Source organism: Scyliorhinus torazame, chromosome 8 (genome assembly GCF_047496885.1).
Source record: "Scyliorhinus torazame isolate Kashiwa2021f chromosome 8, sScyTor2.1, whole genome shotgun sequence".
Classification (NCBI taxonomy): Eukaryota; Metazoa; Chordata; class Chondrichthyes; order Carcharhiniformes; family Scyliorhinidae; genus Scyliorhinus; species Scyliorhinus torazame.
Genome location: NC_092714.1, coordinates 9,037,992 through 9,056,445, shown reverse-complemented (window position 1 = coordinate 9,056,445; position 18,454 = coordinate 9,037,992). Strand labels below are relative to the sequence as shown.

Here is an 18,454-nt window from a genome sequence, read left to right as displayed (position 1 = left end):
CTCCCCATAGCCCTGTATCAATCCCAAACTAGTTCCACTGCTCCATTCTCTCCCCATAGTCCTGTATCAATCCCAAACTAATTCCACTGCCCTGCTCTCTCCCCATAGCCCTGTATTAATCCCAAATTAGTTCCACTGCTCCATTCTCTCCCCATAGCCCTGTATCGATCCCAAACTAATCCCACTGTCCCACACTCTCCTAATGGCTCTGTATCGATCCCAAACTAATCCGACAGCTCCACTCTTTTCCCATAACCCTCTATCAATCCAAACTAATTCCACTGCCTTGCTCTCTCCCCATAGCCATGTATCAATCCCAAACTAGTTCCACTGCTCCCCTCTCTCACGATAGCCCTGTATCAATCCCAAATGAATCCCACTACCCCATTCTCTCCCCATAGCCTCCTATCAATCCCAAACTAATCCCACTGCCCCTCTCACTGTCCATAGCCCTGCTCAATCCTAAACTAATCCAACTACTTTGCTCTCTCTGCATAGCAATATATCAATCCCAAATTAATTCCACTGGCCCACTCTTTCCCAATAGCCCTGCATCACTCCCAAACTCATCCGACTGTCCCACACTCTTCACATACCCTGCCCCACTCTCTCTACCTACCCGTGTACTGATCCCATTGCCCCACTCTCACTCCACAGCTCTGTACCAATCCCCAAACAAATCCCACTGCCCCACTCTCTCTCCATAACCCTGTATCAATCCTAAACAAATTCCACTGCCTTACTCCCTCCCCGTAGCCCTGAATCAATCCCGAATTTACCCCACTGCCTCATTCACTTCCCATAGCTCTGAATCAATCCCAAACTAATCCCACTGCCCCTCTCTCTCACCATAGCATTGCATCAATCCCTAAACTAATGCCACTGGTCCACTCTCTCCCCAGAGCCTATATCAATCCCAAATTTACCCCACTGCACCGCACTCTCCGTATAGCCCTGTATCAGTCCACAAACTAATCCCACTGCCCCATCCTCTGCCTATAGTCCTGTGGTAATCCCAAACTCATCCCACTGCTCTGCTCTCTCCACATATCCCTAGATCAATCCCAAACTAATCCCACTGCCCTGCTCTCTCCACATAGCAATATATCAATTCCAAATTAATTCCACTGCCCCACTCTCTCTCCATAGCCCTGTATAAATCCCAAACTAATTCCACTGCCCCACACTCTCCACATAGCCCTGTATTAATCCCAAACTAACTCTACTGCCCTGCTCTCTCCACATAGCCCTATGTAATCCCTATTTTTAATGACTATCTGCCCTTTTTAACATTGTTGCAGGCTGTGTCTTTCTACCGTTCCCGTTGATTCTGCCTGCGCACTAACAGCACCCTGCAATGGTCACTATCTGCATCCCCTAGTCAAACCCCAAAAGGTTATCTCGCCCTAAATTATGATCATTGATTCGACTCATTAACCCTTGAGATTCACTCACTAACACTCAGGCCACTGATCCCCTCCATATCCAATGACCCCCACTAGTTGATGAATAGTCAGTCCCACTAGTTGCTGGGTGGCACAGTTGCACAATGGTTAGCACAGTTGTTTCACAGCTCCAGGGTCCCAGGTTCGATTCCCAGCTCGGGTCACTGTCGGTGCGGAGTCTGCACATTCTCCCCGTGGGTTTCCTCCGGGTGCTCCGGTTTCCAAATATGTGCTGGTTGGGTGGATTGGCCGCGCTTAATGGCCCTTAGGTTAGCTGGGGTTGCTGGGTTACGGGATAGAGTGGAGGTGTGGGCTTAAGTAGGGTGCTCGTTCTAAGAGCCGGTGCAGACTCGATGGGCTGAATGGCCTCCTTCTGCACTGTACATTCTATGATTCTATGACCACATATTGACATTGTCTCCGTCCACTGCTAATGGCCCCATCTGTTCAACTCCGACACCATCCACTAACCTCCAGCAGCTAGATACTCGTAGCTGCCGACCCACACACCACCAACGATCCCGTTCACTAGCCCATGAGCCCATCTGTGCACCACTCTCCTTACTGACTGACCAGAGTTGGCAGACCACCAATCCATAACCCCCAGCGGCTCTCTATACCCAACCCTGCTATAGTCCTAGTCTCACCCTCGCAGCTCCTGCAGTACAGTTCCAAACCACCAGCATTGCCGCAAACTCACTCCAGCCAACACTGACTAATAAGCAACAGCAAAAATATTCATTCATGCAAAATAAATGCAAGAAGATATTAGAATTGATACCGATAAACAGAATGATGAATAATCCCCATCAATATTAATAAACACCCATTAACAGTGAGTAGTCAATGGTGAAAATCCCATCTCCGTCTGTTAATGTTTTAACATCTGGCTGCACTGCACTACACAAAATTAGAATTAATAAACTCACCCAATGTAGCAAAGATGAAAATTAATTGTTAAGGAATGGAGAGAAATTTAAAAATCTGGTGCAGCAAAAAGTGATCACTAATTGGAGAGGATTGGGTGGATATCAGGCTGGTGGGTACAGACAGATGAAACGCTGATTAATAAACAGTGCAGTGTATAGTGAGCTGGTGAGAGAATCAGACACGGTGCAGGGTATTGCTCCACACATAAAAAATTCTCCTCCCTCACAGGGTTCATGTTGGATTGAGCCTCCGTGCATATATACTCCCCAGAGGCATCTTTATGTGTAGTGTTTCATCAGTAAATCTGGCAAGTTATAAATTCCCCTCTTCAGCAGCAGTGCCTGGGCAGTGAGACTGGATAAGTGCCCTCTCCCTAATACCCTCCACACACGCGTGCACACACACACATACACAGGCACACAAAAGCACACATAGATACACATACACATAGACACACACATACACACAAAAGCACACACATATACACATACACAAATGCACACACATTTACACAGAGACACACACACTAAACATGCACACACACACAAAAGCACACATACACATAGACATAGACACAAACGCACACACGCATACACAGGCACACACAAGCATACACATATACACAGAGACACAAACGCACAGTAAACATGCACACACAGAGATATGCACACAAACGCGCACTAAGACAGACACATGCACACAAACACAGATATACACACATGCAAAGACAGACACACAAACATGACACATACACCGGCACACACACACACATATACAGGTACACACACACCAACACAGATGCACAAACACAGACACATACACACAAAAACACACATGAAAGCACAAGAACACACAGACAAACAGCAACAAATATAGACACACAAACAGATACACACACAAACAGGTACACTGACAGAAACACAGAGACAAACAGATGCACACACAGACACAGATGTGCACAGGCATACAAATTAACAGACACACACACTCGGCCTCTGTCTTTCTCTGCGTTCTCAAACTGCCCTCCTTAACTCAGTGACCTGATCCATTGCCCCTGCAGATGGGCAGCCCACCATTCACTTCCTCTTTTAATTGCAGCACTGTCATCACCAAACAGCAACTTTCCCCGGAGCCCACAACAGGGATTGAAAAATTCAAACCAGCCATGGAAAAGAAACAAGTCCGGGAGAAATGAACTTGCTGCAAACGGAGCCGAGAATGTCACCAATCTGTGAATGCTTTACACAGGACGGGTGACCTGAAGAATGAGACAGATCAAATAACAGCCAGACCAGGAGCAGACTGGCGGTGGTCCCTAAAGAGTTTAGTTTATAAATTATGGAGCACACACACACATGCTTTTAGTTTAACAAACGTGTTTCACAATTAACTGGTTTTAAACAGACAGAAGCAAGTTCATCTTGTTTCCATTTCGCAGCAGTCTGGAGTAAATCCCAGCAGGTTTTCCCTGACTGACCCCCCCCCCCCCCCCCGAAAGATGTACAGTTAGACCGGAAAAACCTAGAGGACATTATTAGTAAAGGGGGAGTGGGGGAGAGAGGAGATGGAGGAATAGGTATCATAAACATTCCTGACTCCCACCTTGTTCAAAACTAAAATCCCATTCAGTTTCTGCCCTGGTCCAGATAAACGTTCCACAGCAACACAGCCCACCCCAGCAGAGTATAAGAACCGTGTTTTAGTGGTCGTCAGCCCCTTTTGTGCAGTGTCTCTTTTGCGCCGGGGAATTTTACAGACCTCTCTCTGCCCCCCTTGAGGATTGCAGCCTCCTGCCCAGAGCGCTCAGTGTGTTTTACAACTTACACACAGCACTGCAAATCCTGGAGCTGAGCAAAGGCACCTGTGAGTGAGGGGGGGGTGGTGCTCTCACTGGAGTTCTGGAATGTACACACACACAGACACACACACAGCTACAGTCACAGACAGTCACGCACACATAGTCACACAGACACACGCATACAGTCTCACACACACAATCACATGCACACAGCCATAGACAGTCACGCACACAGTCACACAGACACATGCATACAGTCTCACACACACAGTCACATGCACACAGCCACACATACACACATACTCACAGACACGCACACACACACAGACACACACTCACACATTCACTCACACATACACACATAGTCAAACACACACACACAGACACATTCACTCACATACAGTCACACACACAGACACACATACATAGTCACACATAGTCACACACACACACTCACTCACACATACACATACATCGTCACACACACACTCACTCATACACACACACACACTCACACATAGTCAAACACACACAGACACGTACACACACACACATAGACTCACACACACACAGACACACACTCACACATACACTCACTCACACAGACACACATAGTCAAACACACACACACATTCACTCACATAGTCACACACACACACAGGCACACATACATAGTCACACACACTCACTCACACATATACACACATAGTCACACACACACACTCACTCACACATACACACACAGTCACACACACACACTCACTCACACACACAGACACGTACACACACAGACACACACTCACACACACAGACACACTCACATAGTCAAACACACACAGACACGTACACACACACACACACTCACACATACTCACACATACACACATAGTCAAACACACACACACACATTCACTCACATACAGTCACACACACACACACAGACACACATATAGTCACACATAGTCACACTCACACATACACACACACACACTCACTCACACACAGGCACACATTTACACTTACACAGACACACACAGACACATAGTCACACACAGACACACACTCACACAAATACTTTGCACAGAAACATGCCCCAACTGACTGCCCCCCCCCCCCCCCAAAAAAAAAAGAACCCATACAGAGTGTGCACTTACCAAATCGGCGTTCGTTCAGACAATTGGTGCCTGGCCCATTGCAGTCAGCAAGCTGGGCTTGGAGTGGCTGCTTAAATCTCTGCTTTGCAACTTTTTCTAATAAAGGCAGCACCTGGAGATTCTGCACTTTGTGAGGCAGCAGCTTCTGCAGAGAGGGCTGGAGAGGGAAAGGGCGGAGAGGCTGGCATTTAGACTCGGGGTGGGGGGGAGTGGGGAATGCAGACTCAGCCTCCCCTCCGGAATGGCAGTGACAGGGTGCTCAGACACACACAGCAGCTCGCAGGCAATGCAGCGCAGAGGCTGACAGCTCGCCCCTCTCTGCTGCCCACAGACTGCGCACTGCTGCTCAGAGAGCCTGCAGGGTCCTAGAGACACCCTGGCCCAAACACAGCCCAGCACCACCCTGGAACTACCCCCTCCCTCCCGCCCCTGCCCGGGATCTCGGCAAGAAGCCTCCTCTCAGTTTGCCCCTCCGCCCAAAGAGGCGGAAACATCCCTTCATTTTAATTATTAATGTGTGCACAGGATGGGGACTGGTCCAGCAGTTACTGCACCCCCTCCCCCCCCCTTCCTTCCCCAGCTGTCCTTGAACATCATAGAATTCTAACGGCGCAGCGGGAGGCCATTCGGCCCATCCTGTCTGCACTAGCCCTCCAAACCAGCATCATGGCTTCGTGCCATTCCCCTGCCTTTCCCCCACAGGGCAGCACGGTAGCACAGTGGTTAGCACTGTTGCTTCACAGCGCCAGGGTCCCAGGTTCGACTCCCGGCTTGGGTCACTGCCTGTGCGGAGTCTGCACGTTCTCCCCGTGTCTGCGTGGGTTTCCTCCGGGTGCTCCGGTTTCCTCCCACAAGTCCCGAAAGACGTGCTTGTTGGGTGAATTGGACATTCCGAATTCTCCCTCCATGTACCCGAACAGGCGCCGGAATGTGGCTCCTGGGGGATTTTCACAGTAACTTCATTGCGGTGTTAATGTAAGCCTACTTGTGACAATAAAGATTATTATTATTAACCCTGCTCATTAAAGAAAGGTGGTGGTGAGCTGCCTTCTCGAACAGCTGCAGTCCCTGTGGTGTAGGTGCACCCACAGTGCTGTTCGGGAGGGTGTTAAAGGATATTGACCCAGCGACAGTGAAGGAACAGCTGCTGTATTTCCAAGCCAGGGTGGTGAGTGACTTGGAGAGAAACGTACAGGTGGTGGGGTTCCCAGGTATCTGCTACATTGTCCTTCCAGGGTGTAAAGGTTTGGAAGATGTGGTTGAAGGAACCTTGGTGAATACCCACAATGCACCTTGGGTGCTACCGTGCCTTGGTAGTGGAGGGGATGAATGTTTGTGGATAGGGTGCCAATCAAGTGTCCTTTCATCCCCGGGTGCTGTCGAGTTTCTTCGCTGTCACAGAGCTGCCCTCATCCAGGCACGTGGAGAGTATTTCATCGCACCCCTGACTTGTAGATGGTGGGCAGGCTTTGGGGAATCAGGAGGTGAGTTACTCGCTCCAGGATCCCGAGCCAATGATGTATTCCAGGTAGCCACAGTAGTTATCTGGCTAGTCCAGTTCAGTTCCTGGTAACCCCCAGGATGTTGATGGAGGGGGAATTCAGTGATGGTAATGCTATTGAATGTGAAGGGGGGATGGTTAGATCCCCTCTTGTTGGAGATGGTCATTGCGCAAATATTGATCGGCATCCTACCATCTGCCCGCGATGTGGGAGAGATGGGAGCTCAGTGGTGATGTCATGAGACAGCAATCCAGAGGCCCACGCTATTGCTCTGGGGGAACAGGTTCAAATCCCACTGGGGGAACTGGTGTCATTTAAATTCACTCAATAAACCTGGAATATAGAAATAAGAGCAGGAAGAGGCATTCAGCCCTTCGAGCCTGCTCTGTCATTCACCATGATCATGGCTGATCATCCAACATAATAGCCTAATCCATTTTCCCCATACACTTTGATTCCCTTCGCCCTAAGTGCTATATCTAACTGCTTCCTGAAAGCCTTTTTTGGCCTCAATATAAAGTAATGATGACCATGAAACGATCATCAATGGTTGTATAAACCCATCTGGTTCACGAATGTCTTTCAGGGAAGGAAATCTGCCGTCCTGACCCAGTCTGACCTACACGTGACTCCAGTCCCACAGCAATGCGGTCGCCTCTTAACTGTTCCTCTGAAATGGCCGAGCAAGCCACACAGTTCAAGGGCAATTAGGGATGGGCAGCAAATGCGATACCCAGAGCCCGTGAAAGAATTAAAAATAATGATGGGAACGCAGCCTCAGAACTTTGTGAAGGGACAGGTTGCTGTCACTCTAGATCCGAGAAGTTGCCGACTGCTCCCAGCAGTGCGTTGCTGAAGCTGATCACACCCTGTCCCATACCTGCAGTTTTCCTGATGCTGATGGTGAAGCAGAAGGTCACACAGGCAATCGACACACAGCAAGATCCCACAAATTGTGTTGTGGCACTGATCAGGTCATCTGTGTTACCACATGGTCAAAGGATAAATATTGGTCGAGGGTACCAAAGAGAATTACCCTACTCTATATCAGAATGGCGTCCTGGAATCTGTTACATGTACCTGCAGCATGGATGGCACCTTGATTAAAGTTTCATCTAAAAGAAGATACCCCTATCAGTGACACTCCGTCAAGACTGGGCGAGACGTGCCAGCATCTTCCAAACCCACAACCTCTACCATCTAGAAGGACAAAGGCAGCGGATACCTGGGAACCCCACCACCTGGAGATCCCTCTCCAAGCTGCACATTATCCTGACTCGGAAACATATCTCTGTTCCTTCACTGTCACTGATCCAAACTCCTGGAAATGGAGGTGTTTTAAATATTGTGGTGCTTTTGTAAAGTAAACAAGGAGAAATGGTTTCCACTGGATGGAGTGTCAGTAACCAGAGGACACGGAATTAACGTGATTAGTAAATAAACTGAAGGGGAAATGCCGAAAAGTAACTTTGCACAGCGTGTTGGAGTGATCGGGAATATGCTGCCTTATAGAGCAGTGGAAGTAGTTTCAGTAATAACTTTACAAAAGATATTGCACAAATACTTGAACAACGTGCTGAGTGCTGTGGGGAAAGAGAATGGAGTCAATTGGCAGCACAATAGCACAGGTGGTTAGCACTGTGGCTTCACAGCGCCAGGGCCCCAGGTTCCATTCCCCGTTGGGTCACTGACTGTGCGGAGTTTGCATGTTCTCCCCGTGTCTGCATGGGTTTCCTCCGGGTGCTCCGGTTTCCTCCCACAGTCCAAAGACGTGCAGGTTAGGTGGATTGGCCACGCTAAATTGCCCCTTAGTGTCCAAAAAGGTTGGGAGGGGTTATTGGGTTACGGGGATAGGGTAGAAGTGAGGGCTTAATGTGGGTTGGTGCAGACTCGATGGGCCGAATGGCCTCCTTCTGCACTGTATGTTCTATATTCTATGTTCTATGTTCTTTCAAAGAGCTGTCACAGCCACAATGGGCTCATTTGGCTTCCCATGCTACATGATTCCATGATCATGAGTTACTTCTTTCAAATTCATTTATGGGATATGGGCGTCACTGTTTAGGCCAGCATTTATTGCCCATCCCTAGTTACCACCTTCAGAAGGTGGTGGTGAGCTGTCTTCTTGAACCGCTGCAGTCCCTGAGGTGTAGGTACACCCACTCTGCTGTTAGGGACGGAGTTCCAGGATGTTGCCCCAGCGACAGTAAAAGAACAGCTAGCCTTTGATTCCTAGCCTTTGATCTGCTCTTGTAGCCACAGTAATAATATGACTAGTCCAGTCCAGTTTCTGGTTAATGGTAACCCCTATTGATAGTGTGGTATTCAGTGGGGGGTTAGATTCTCTCTTGTAGGAGATGGTCATTGTCTGGCACTTGTGTAGTGCAAATGTAACTTACCACTTGTCAGCCCAAGCCTGGGTATTGTCCAGGTTTGCTACATTTGGACAAGGGCTACTCAGTATCTTCGGAGCCTGAAATGATACTGAACATTCTGCAGTCATCAGTGAACATCACCACTCCTGACCTTCTGGTGGAAGGAAGGGTATTGATGAAGTAGCTGAAGCTGGTTGGACCTAGGACACTACCCTGAGGAACTCCCGCAGTGATGTCCTGGAGCTGAGATGATTGACCTCCAACCACCACAACCATCTTCCTTTGTGCCGGATATGACTCCAACCAGCGGAGAGTTTTCCCCCTGATTCCCATTGACTCCAGTTTAGCTCGGGCTCCTCGTTGCTCTACTCAGCCAAATGTTGCCTTGATGACAAGGGTAGTCACTCTCACCTCACCTCTGGCAGTCAGCTCCATTGCCCATGTTAGAACCAAGGCTGTAATGAGATTAGAAGGTGGGTGATCCTGGTGGAACTCCAGCTGAGCGTCCGTGGGCAGGCTATTGCTGAGTAAGTGCCGCTTGATTGCACTGTTAATGGCCCCTTCCATCACTTTGCTGATGATGGAGAGTAGACTGATAGGGCGGGAATTGGCTGGGTTGGATTTGTCCTGTTTCTTGTGCACACGACATACCTGGGCAATTTTCCACATTACCGGGTAGATACCATTGTTGTAGCTGTACTGGAACAGCTTGGCTGGGGGTGCGGCAAATTCTGGAGCACAAGTCTTCAGCACTATTGTGGAGTATTGTCAGGACCCATAGCCTTTTCAGTATCCAGAGCCTTCAGCTGTTTCTTGATATCACCTGGAGTGAATCAAATTGTCTGAAGACTGACAGCTCTGATGCTGGAGACCTCGGGAGGAGACCGAGATGGATCATCCACTCGGCACTTCTGGCTGAAGATTGTTGCAAATACTTCAGCTTTGCCTTTTTGCACAGATGTGCTGGGCTCCTCCATCATTGAGGATGGGGATATTTGTGGAGCCTCCTCCTCCAGTGAGTTGTTTAATTGTCCACCACCATTCACGGCTGGATGTGGCAGGACTGCAGAACTTAGATCTGACGTGTTTGTTGTGGAATCGCTCAGCTCTGTCTATTACTTGCTGCTTATGCTGTTTGACACAGAGGCAGTCCTTTGTTGTAGCCTCACCAGGTTGACATCTCATTTTTCGGTTTGCCTGGTGTTGTTCCTGCCATGCTCTCCTGCCCTCTTCATTGAACCAGGGTTGATACCCTGGCTGGGTGGTAATGGTAGAGTGGGAGATACGCCGGGCCCTGAGGTTACAGATTGGGGTTGAGTACAATTCTGCTGCTGCTGATGGCCCACAGAGCTGCGTGGATGCCTAGTTTTGAGCTGCTCGACCTGTTCAAAGTCTACCCCATTTAGCACTGTGGTAGTGCCACACAACACAATGGAGGATATCCTCAATGTGAAGATGGGACTTCATCTCCACAGGGACTGTGTAGTGATCACTTCTACCAATTCCGTCATGGACAGATGCATCTGCGGAAGGCAGGTTGATGAGGATATGGTCTTCTATGCTTTTCCCTCTTGACGGTTCCCTCACCACCTGCTGCAGTCCCAGTCTAGCAGCTCTGTCCTTTAGGACCCGGCCAGTTCGGTCTGTGGTGGTACCACTAAGCCGTTCTTGGTGATGGACATTGAAGTCCCCACCCAGAGTACATTCTGTACCCTCGCCACCCTCAGTGCTTCCTCCAAGTGGTGTTCAACATGGAGGAGTACTGAGTCATCAGGTGAGGGGGTATGGTGGGTTGGATTTGACCTGTTTTTGGTGTACAGGACATACCTGGCCAATTTTCTGCAACGTTGGGTGGGGGGCACAGAGGTGAGTACTTGGTAATCAGCAGGAGGTTTCCTTGCCCATGTTTGACCTGATGCCATGAGACTTCATGGGGCCCAGAGTCGACGTTAAGGAATCCCCGGGCAACTCCCTCCTGACCGTACACAACTGTGCCACTGCCTCTGCTGGCTCTGTCCTGCTGGTGAGACAGGACATAACCAGGGATGGTGACGATGGTGTCTCGAGCATTATCTGTAACGGATAATTCTGTGAGTATGGCTTTATCAGCCTGCTGCTTGACGAGTCTGTGAGACAGCTCTCTCAATGTTTGACACAGCCCCCAGATGTTAGCAAGGAGGGCTTTGCAGGGTCGACAGCGCTGGGTTTGCCGCTGTCGTTTCCGGTGCCAGGGTCAATGGCGGGTGGTCCGCCTGGTTTCATTCCTTTTTGTTCTATTGGTAGCGGTCCAATACAACCGAGTGGCTTGCTCGGCCATTTCAGAGGCTATTTTAGAGTCAATCACATTGCTGCCGTCTCCAATGTAAAACTCCTTGACAGCTACACATTGTGTAAATATATTTGTCCATGATTTTATTGCTTAGGATGTTGTGCGTGTTTTTCAGTCGCCGTGTTAATTGATGAGGACTGCAGCGCTGGGATGGTCCTGCAGCAGCAATTTGCTGACTACTTACATTTCCCTTCAAAAATGAAATTAAATTTCTCAAGTGCATGCCAGTTCCTTCTTTAATCGATTTTCAAGTTGCAAAAACAGCCAGAATACCGTCAGGCCCATCTCTCTCTTTTGCTCTGATTCTCAGCATCTCTCTCCCCATCTCTGTCTCGCAGTCTATATCTCTCTCTCTCTTCCTCTTCCCCTCTCACTCATAGAATCATAGAATTTACAGTGCAGAAGGAAGCCATTCGGCCCATCGAGTCTGCATCGGCCCTTGGAAAGCCCACACCTCCACCCCTATCCCCTAACCCAGTAACCCCACCTAACCTTTTTGGACACGAAGGGGCAATTGATCATGGCCAATCCACCTAACCTGCACATCTTTGGACTGTGGGAGGAAACCGGAGCACCCGGAGGAAACTCACGCAGACACGGGGAGAACGTGCAGACTCCGCACAGACAGTGACCCAGCGGGGAACCGAATCTGGGACCCTGGAGCTGTGAAGCAACAGTGCTAACCACTGTGCTACCGTGCTGCCCAATCTCTCACTCTCTTTATCTCTATCTTCCTCTGTCTCTCTCCATCTCCCTCTCTCAATCTCTCCCCGTCTCCTCCTCTGTCTCTCTCATTCTGACTCTCAGTCTCTCTGTATCTTGTCTGTCTCTCTTTTTCTTAATCTCTCTCATTCTCAGACTCGTCTGTCTTTCTCTGTCTCTCCCTCTTTGTCCCTCCTTCTCTGTCTGTCTCTCTGCCTCTGTCACTCACTCTCTCTCTCATTCTTGACTCTCTTTCTCATTCTTGACTCTCTTTCTGTCTCTATCTCTTCCTCTCTGTCTGTCCCTCAGTCTCTCACTCTCTCTCTCTCTCTTTCTGCCTCTATCTCTCCTTTTTCTCTCCCTCTTTATCTCTCCCTATCCGTCTCTCCCTCTGTGTCGCTCTCTCTCTCTCTGTTTCTCTTTTTGAGCTAATAGTTACCCAGGTCTGGAGTTAATTCTGGATTGAAATTGTATTATAAATCCTGTCCAAACAAATCACTGTCAAGATATAGTGGGACGTGACTCAAGTCAAGCTGAGAAAGAACTGGACAAGATATCTTTTGTGCCATCTCGCTCTTTCTCTCTAGCTTTCTCGTCTTTCCTCCCTTGCTCCAGTGCCTTTCTCTCTCTCCCTCCCTCTCTTTCTTTCTCTCCCTCTCCTTTTCCCTCCCAGTTTTTCACCCCCCCCCCCCCCCCCAACCCCCCGCACTCCTTCCAGCGCCAGCCTCCTTGCCGAGATATTTAATCCTGTCTGAATATGTTGTGATTGTTCACTTGTATCATTTCAAATCTCATTTGTCTCCAGGATTGAGAGAAGAATTTCACGGGAGCAGAATTCTTGTTTTTGTTCAATGCCTATTCGATGCAGAAATGAGTATTGATTGTCTTTGGTCTGGGTTTGACTACAGGCGTGGATGAGAAAGTAGATGAGATACTGCCCTTCAAGCACATTGTGGGACAATTTGACAGCACGGTGCACTGCTGATAGAAATGGTATCAATCTGCATTTTGTCCATTACCCTCTTTGTTTGTAAGCTCTCCCCATCCCCAATATAACCCCCAGACCCTTCGCTCACAAGAGGGGCTTTGAGGAAAGAAATATGCCCACCAATTGGCTAACTCTCCCTCCAGGCTTACCATTGGTTGCAATCCTTGCTCTTCCCAACCTCCAACGTGTTGAGACCCTGAACTCAGCTGGTAATCCAGGCCGACACTCCAATGCAGTGCTATGTTGTTGGAGGCGCCTTCCTTCAGACTTTACACAGAGGCCCCATCTGTCCGGTCAGGTGGATGTAAAGGATCCCATGGGCCACTCTTTGGAAGAGGTGCAGGAGAGTTCTCCTCGTATCCTTCAATCAATGTCACTAAAGACAGATCATTCCTGCTTGAGGGATCTGGCTGTGTGGATGTTTCCTGTGGCATTTCCCACATTACAGCCATGTCCATACTTCAATTAGTACTTTGCTTCTTGTAAAGAGCTTTGCGATGTCCCAAGCTGCAGAATTGCAAGTCTTCCTTCCTCGTGACTTGTTCCTGGATCTCACATACGCCAATGAGCCATGAAGGGGAATCGTGTGGATATAACACAAGATTTGATGCGTGCAGCATTCACGATGAGTGAAGGAAGAGAAAGATTATTGGAACAGCAGTTAGTTCCATTTGACTGGAAACTAGTTCATGTGGTTCCTATACTCAAAGAATGGGGCAAATGAGAGCCACGGAGCTCCCGGATTACCAGCCTGATTTCCGTTATTGGGAAGACGCTGGAGAGTTTCCTGATGGATGCTCCTCGTGAGGGACCACTGGAAGTTCAAAACAAATTCTGAGAATTCATTCACACATTCTAATCTCTTTATGTGCCACGATCAGCTTCCTTCTTAGCCTCAACCCACCTCCATTTACAGTCCCTTTGTCTTGCTACGGCATCTTTGTCAATCTCCACCTATCCCTGGCCCTCTATTGAGCCCCACCGCTCCACTCACCCTGCCCACGTCAGTATAAATCGGACCCTATTTCCAGTTCTCTCCAGCTTTGGCAGAGAGTCACCCAGACTCGAAACATTGGCTCCCTTCTCTCTCCTCAGACGCTGCCAGACCGGCTGGGATTGTCCAGTGTTTTCTGATTTTTGTTTCAGATTCCAGCATCCGCAGTAATTTGCTTTTATCTTCCGAGAAAATAAGTTTTGTCAAACAAATTTGATACGGTTATCCGCGGAAGTCACTCGGTGTAGGGGGCCGTCAATTTGAGCCCAGGGAAGAGGATCAGAGTGAAGGTGTAAAGATTCAGGGTGCTGACTTGGAGAAAATGGGTAGTTTTAAGTATCTGGGGTCAGTGGTGACAGAAGATGGAAGTATAGAAATGGAAATTAAGCAATGGACGAGCACTGGTTGGAGTAATTGGAAGAAGTGGAATGGAGTATTATGTGGTTGAAAAGTATTTCTGAAGTTGAAGGAAAGAATTTGCAAGAGGAGAGATCGGCCTTATTAGTGCAGAAACTTGGGCAACATCCAACAGAGAGAAATATCAACTGAATATAAATGATATACAATGCTGAGATGGATGCACAGAGTAATGAGACAGGACAGAATCAGGAACTAGCACATCAGGGGGTCAGTGAAGATTGGGAAAGTATTCAACAAGAGGTTGAGATGGTCTGGTCATCTGTTGCAGAGAGAGGGGAAATGTGGCGGCGAGGTGAGGGATGGAGATGGGACTGTCAGGGAGAAGGCAAAGAGGAAGGTCTAAGACCAGGTGGAAAACTGTGGTGGTGAGAGTCTTAAACGTAACAGGTTTGGGAGAGGAATTGGTGACTGACAGGAGGAGGGTAATCAACCATCATGGTGGCAAATCCAAGTTAAACGGGAGAAGCTGAATGAAGAAGAAGATATGAGGAGGTCGCTAAGGTACTGGATGAGGGAGATCTGTAAGTATTGTCTACCTGGACTTTCTAATAGCCTTTGATAGGGTTTCTCACACCAATTGCTTGATGAGGTGGAACTTGTGATAAGTCGTGATTTGAAACATTGGATTAGTAATTGGCTCAAATCTCATTGCTGAAGGTTGTAATTGAAGATGGAATTGAAGTGAAGGTTGACCGCTACCCTCTCAAAGGACAAGGGCAGCAGACACCTGGGAACCCCACCATATGGACATTCCCTCCAAGTCACTCACCATCCTATCTCGGAACTTTATCGCCGTTCCTTCACTGTTGCTGGGTCAAAATCCTGGAACTCCCTCCCTAACAGCACTGTGGGTGTACCTACAGAAAATGTAATGGGAGTAATGGAGGGAGGAGAAATTGAGGAAAGAGAGAAATGGGAATGAAGAGGGGGAAGGAGGCATTGGGGAGAAAAGGGAAATGAGGGGGTGGGTTGAGCTGATTGACACTGCCTCGACCTTTGAGAATCTGGAGAAGGTAAGGGCTTCCCTGGTCCGCCAGGCATGTCAGAAGCTTTCCGCCACCTGTCCTCCATCCTCTGGCCCCTCCCTGAGCACGTCCTCCAGCCGCCCCCCCCCCCCCCCCCTCTCCCCCCCCGGTCCATCTCCTCCTCCTCAGATGGGGCCGCATGCCCCTCCTCCTCCTCCAGCATGTCAGGTTCTGGAGGACACAGCAGGCCAGCTCAATGCGGGAGACCCTCTTGGGGGGGGGGGGGGGGGGGGGGGGATGTACTGCAGGGCACCACCAGAGCAGGCCAGGCATTGGAAACGCATTTTCAGCAGTCCAATGCACCACTCAACGACAGCACAGGTGGCAACATGGGCCTCATGGGTCTCCGCATCAGTCTCAGACCTCCGCACCGGAGTCATCAATCATGACCTCAGCGGATATCCCCAAATTTTGTAACGGTACCTGGACCAGATTACAATTTATATCAGGCAATCAGACCAGATCCCCAACAATTTTTCAATTTTGTAAACTGTGAGTAAAGGATACTTCGCTCCAGGAGTGATCTCACTGACAACCAGGGATCTTTTATATTTAAACAAACTTTATTATTTTATTTTGTTTTGTTTTAAATTTAGAGTACCCAATTCATTTTTCCAATTAAGGGGCAACTTAGCGTGGCCAATCTACCCACCCTGCACATCTTTGGATTGTGGGGGCAACACCCACGCAGACACGGGGTGAATGTGCAAACTCCACACGGACAGTGACCCAGAACCTGGGACCTCAGCGCCGTGAGGCAGCAGTGCTAACCACTGCACCACCGTGCTGCCCCAAAACAAACTTTATTATTGACACAGGATTAACCCCATTCACATCGAGGGGAATAATAAACAGTTCTTCAATTAAAAGTGAAATAAAAATAAAGAAAGGTCCTTGACCCAACTTTCCCATCTACTTCTAAAATTTTAATTTCGCTAAATCCACACACACGGGTTAAATGCAACATATTAATATAGTTAACACTCAGTGTCTTACAGATTTATTCACAAAGTTCTTGGGAGAGAAGCTTTCAGAAGTCAGTCTGGGAAACGCACCTCCTTTCCTCGGAATCCAGAGCAGAAATCTCAAAATGAAACTCAAAATAACAGACAGAGGGCAGGGCTGAAAATGAAACTAAAAACAGATACAAATCCACCTCATGAGTGACATCACCGCCTCCCCCAGCTCTTCACAGTTTTAGCAGACATATAATCTGCATACCTCACCCTAAGTTCTTTTGATAACATTCCTGCAGCAGACACAATACAATATATATAAACATTTCCGATATTAATCACACCTGCGGGTTAAAACCTTTTTTTTAACTTTGTAATATACACAGTTGTTCTGTTAATAAGCCTTTGTTTGTTCACCCACCTGCGTTTGAGCCTTACCTCGCAACACCAGATTTTTTTTTTAAATTCCAGATTTATTGAGTGAGATATGAACACCTGACTCTCAGAACATTAGGCTGATTTCCTGGTGCCGTTCCAAAGATCCCAGACCTGAGCACATAAATGATGTTACAACCCCGTAGGCTAGGACGCGGTCAATTACAGCCCCACTTGACCCCCGAGTCCCAACACAAGTGAATTAATCAACGATTCTTATAAAAATACCCAAAGTCTTTGGCCCTCAGCTGCCCAATAATTACAGTCACCAGGTTTGTAAATGTAAACACAATTACCATTTATTTATAACAAGAACTACAATGAAATATGCAGCAAATACAACTAGTTAACTATTATCTAATTGCTAATTCCCAACTTCAACTCGCCCCCACCCGCCCATCCTCTACACACGTACACAACAGACACGAGAGAGGGAGAGAACAGGTTGTTGTCATTGTTTGCAGCCTGCAATGATTCCACTGTAGATTCATTCATTCAGGTTCTTCGCAGTTCCAGGAATACAGCACTCACAGCCTTTTCTGGAGACAACACGGAGAGAGAGCCTGCAGGTCCTTGTCTTTGTGGACAAGGACTCAACTGCTCCTTCCGGTCTTTGAGAACTATCCCACTGGGATAGGATCTAATCACCACCTATTACCGGGCAGAGTACGGCCTTTTGGCCAATTCATTGTCCGCCACGCAATCAATCAAACCAAATCTCACTCCATCTCCCTCGCTGGTGCCGAAAAACCTGAAGCTCCTGTTCAAACCAGCAGAGACCAGCAGGGCGTTCATTCCTGGTAACCTTTGAATTCCTCACTCTCTCTGCTGCTTCACTTAAAGATACATGTCCATCAATCATCCATGGGTCAAACCTGAGAACGACAAAATGAAAGAAAGGGGGAATAAGGGACTAAACAGAAAGGACCCTTACACTCAGGGAAACCAGCCTGTAGCCAAAGTGTCTGCTTGTCTTGCAAACCAGGGGCGTGATTCTCCGACCCCCCGCCGGGTCGGAGAATCGCCGGGGGCTGGCGTGAATCTCGACCCCGCCGTGTTCCGAATTCTCCGCTCCCCCCGGCGATTCTACAGCCCGCGATGGGCCGAAGTCCCACCGCTGTCAACCCTCGCCAGCTGGTGTGGATTGAACCACCTACCTCACCGGCGGGAGCAGATGGCGCGGGCGGGCTCCGGGGTCCTGGGTCCTGGGGGGGGCACGGGGCGATCTGGCCCCGGGGGGGGGGGGGTGCCCCCACGGTGGCCTGGCCCGCGATCGGGGCCCACCGATCGGCGGGCGGGCCTGTGCCGTGGGGGCACTCTTTTTCTTCCGCCTTCGCCATGGTCTCCACTATGGCGGAGGCGGAAGAGACCCCCTCCACTGCACATGCGCGGGGACGCCGT

General features: G+C 48.8%; 1 protein-coding gene across 2 annotated transcripts in view; it reads right to left on the bottom strand.

Moving 5' to 3' along the window:
• The window catches only part of robo1 (roundabout, axon guidance receptor, homolog 1 (Drosophila)), a 1,056,574-nt gene extending 1,050,945 nt beyond the window's left edge, over positions 1–5,629 (bottom strand). For both annotated transcript variants that reach the window (XM_072513063.1, XM_072513065.1), the window contains exon 1: positions 5,328–5,629. The gene's annotated coding sequence lies outside the window, so the exon portion shown is untranslated. The remainder of the gene's footprint in view (positions 1–5,327) is intronic.
• Positions 5,630–18,454: the final 12,825 nt, after the last annotated feature.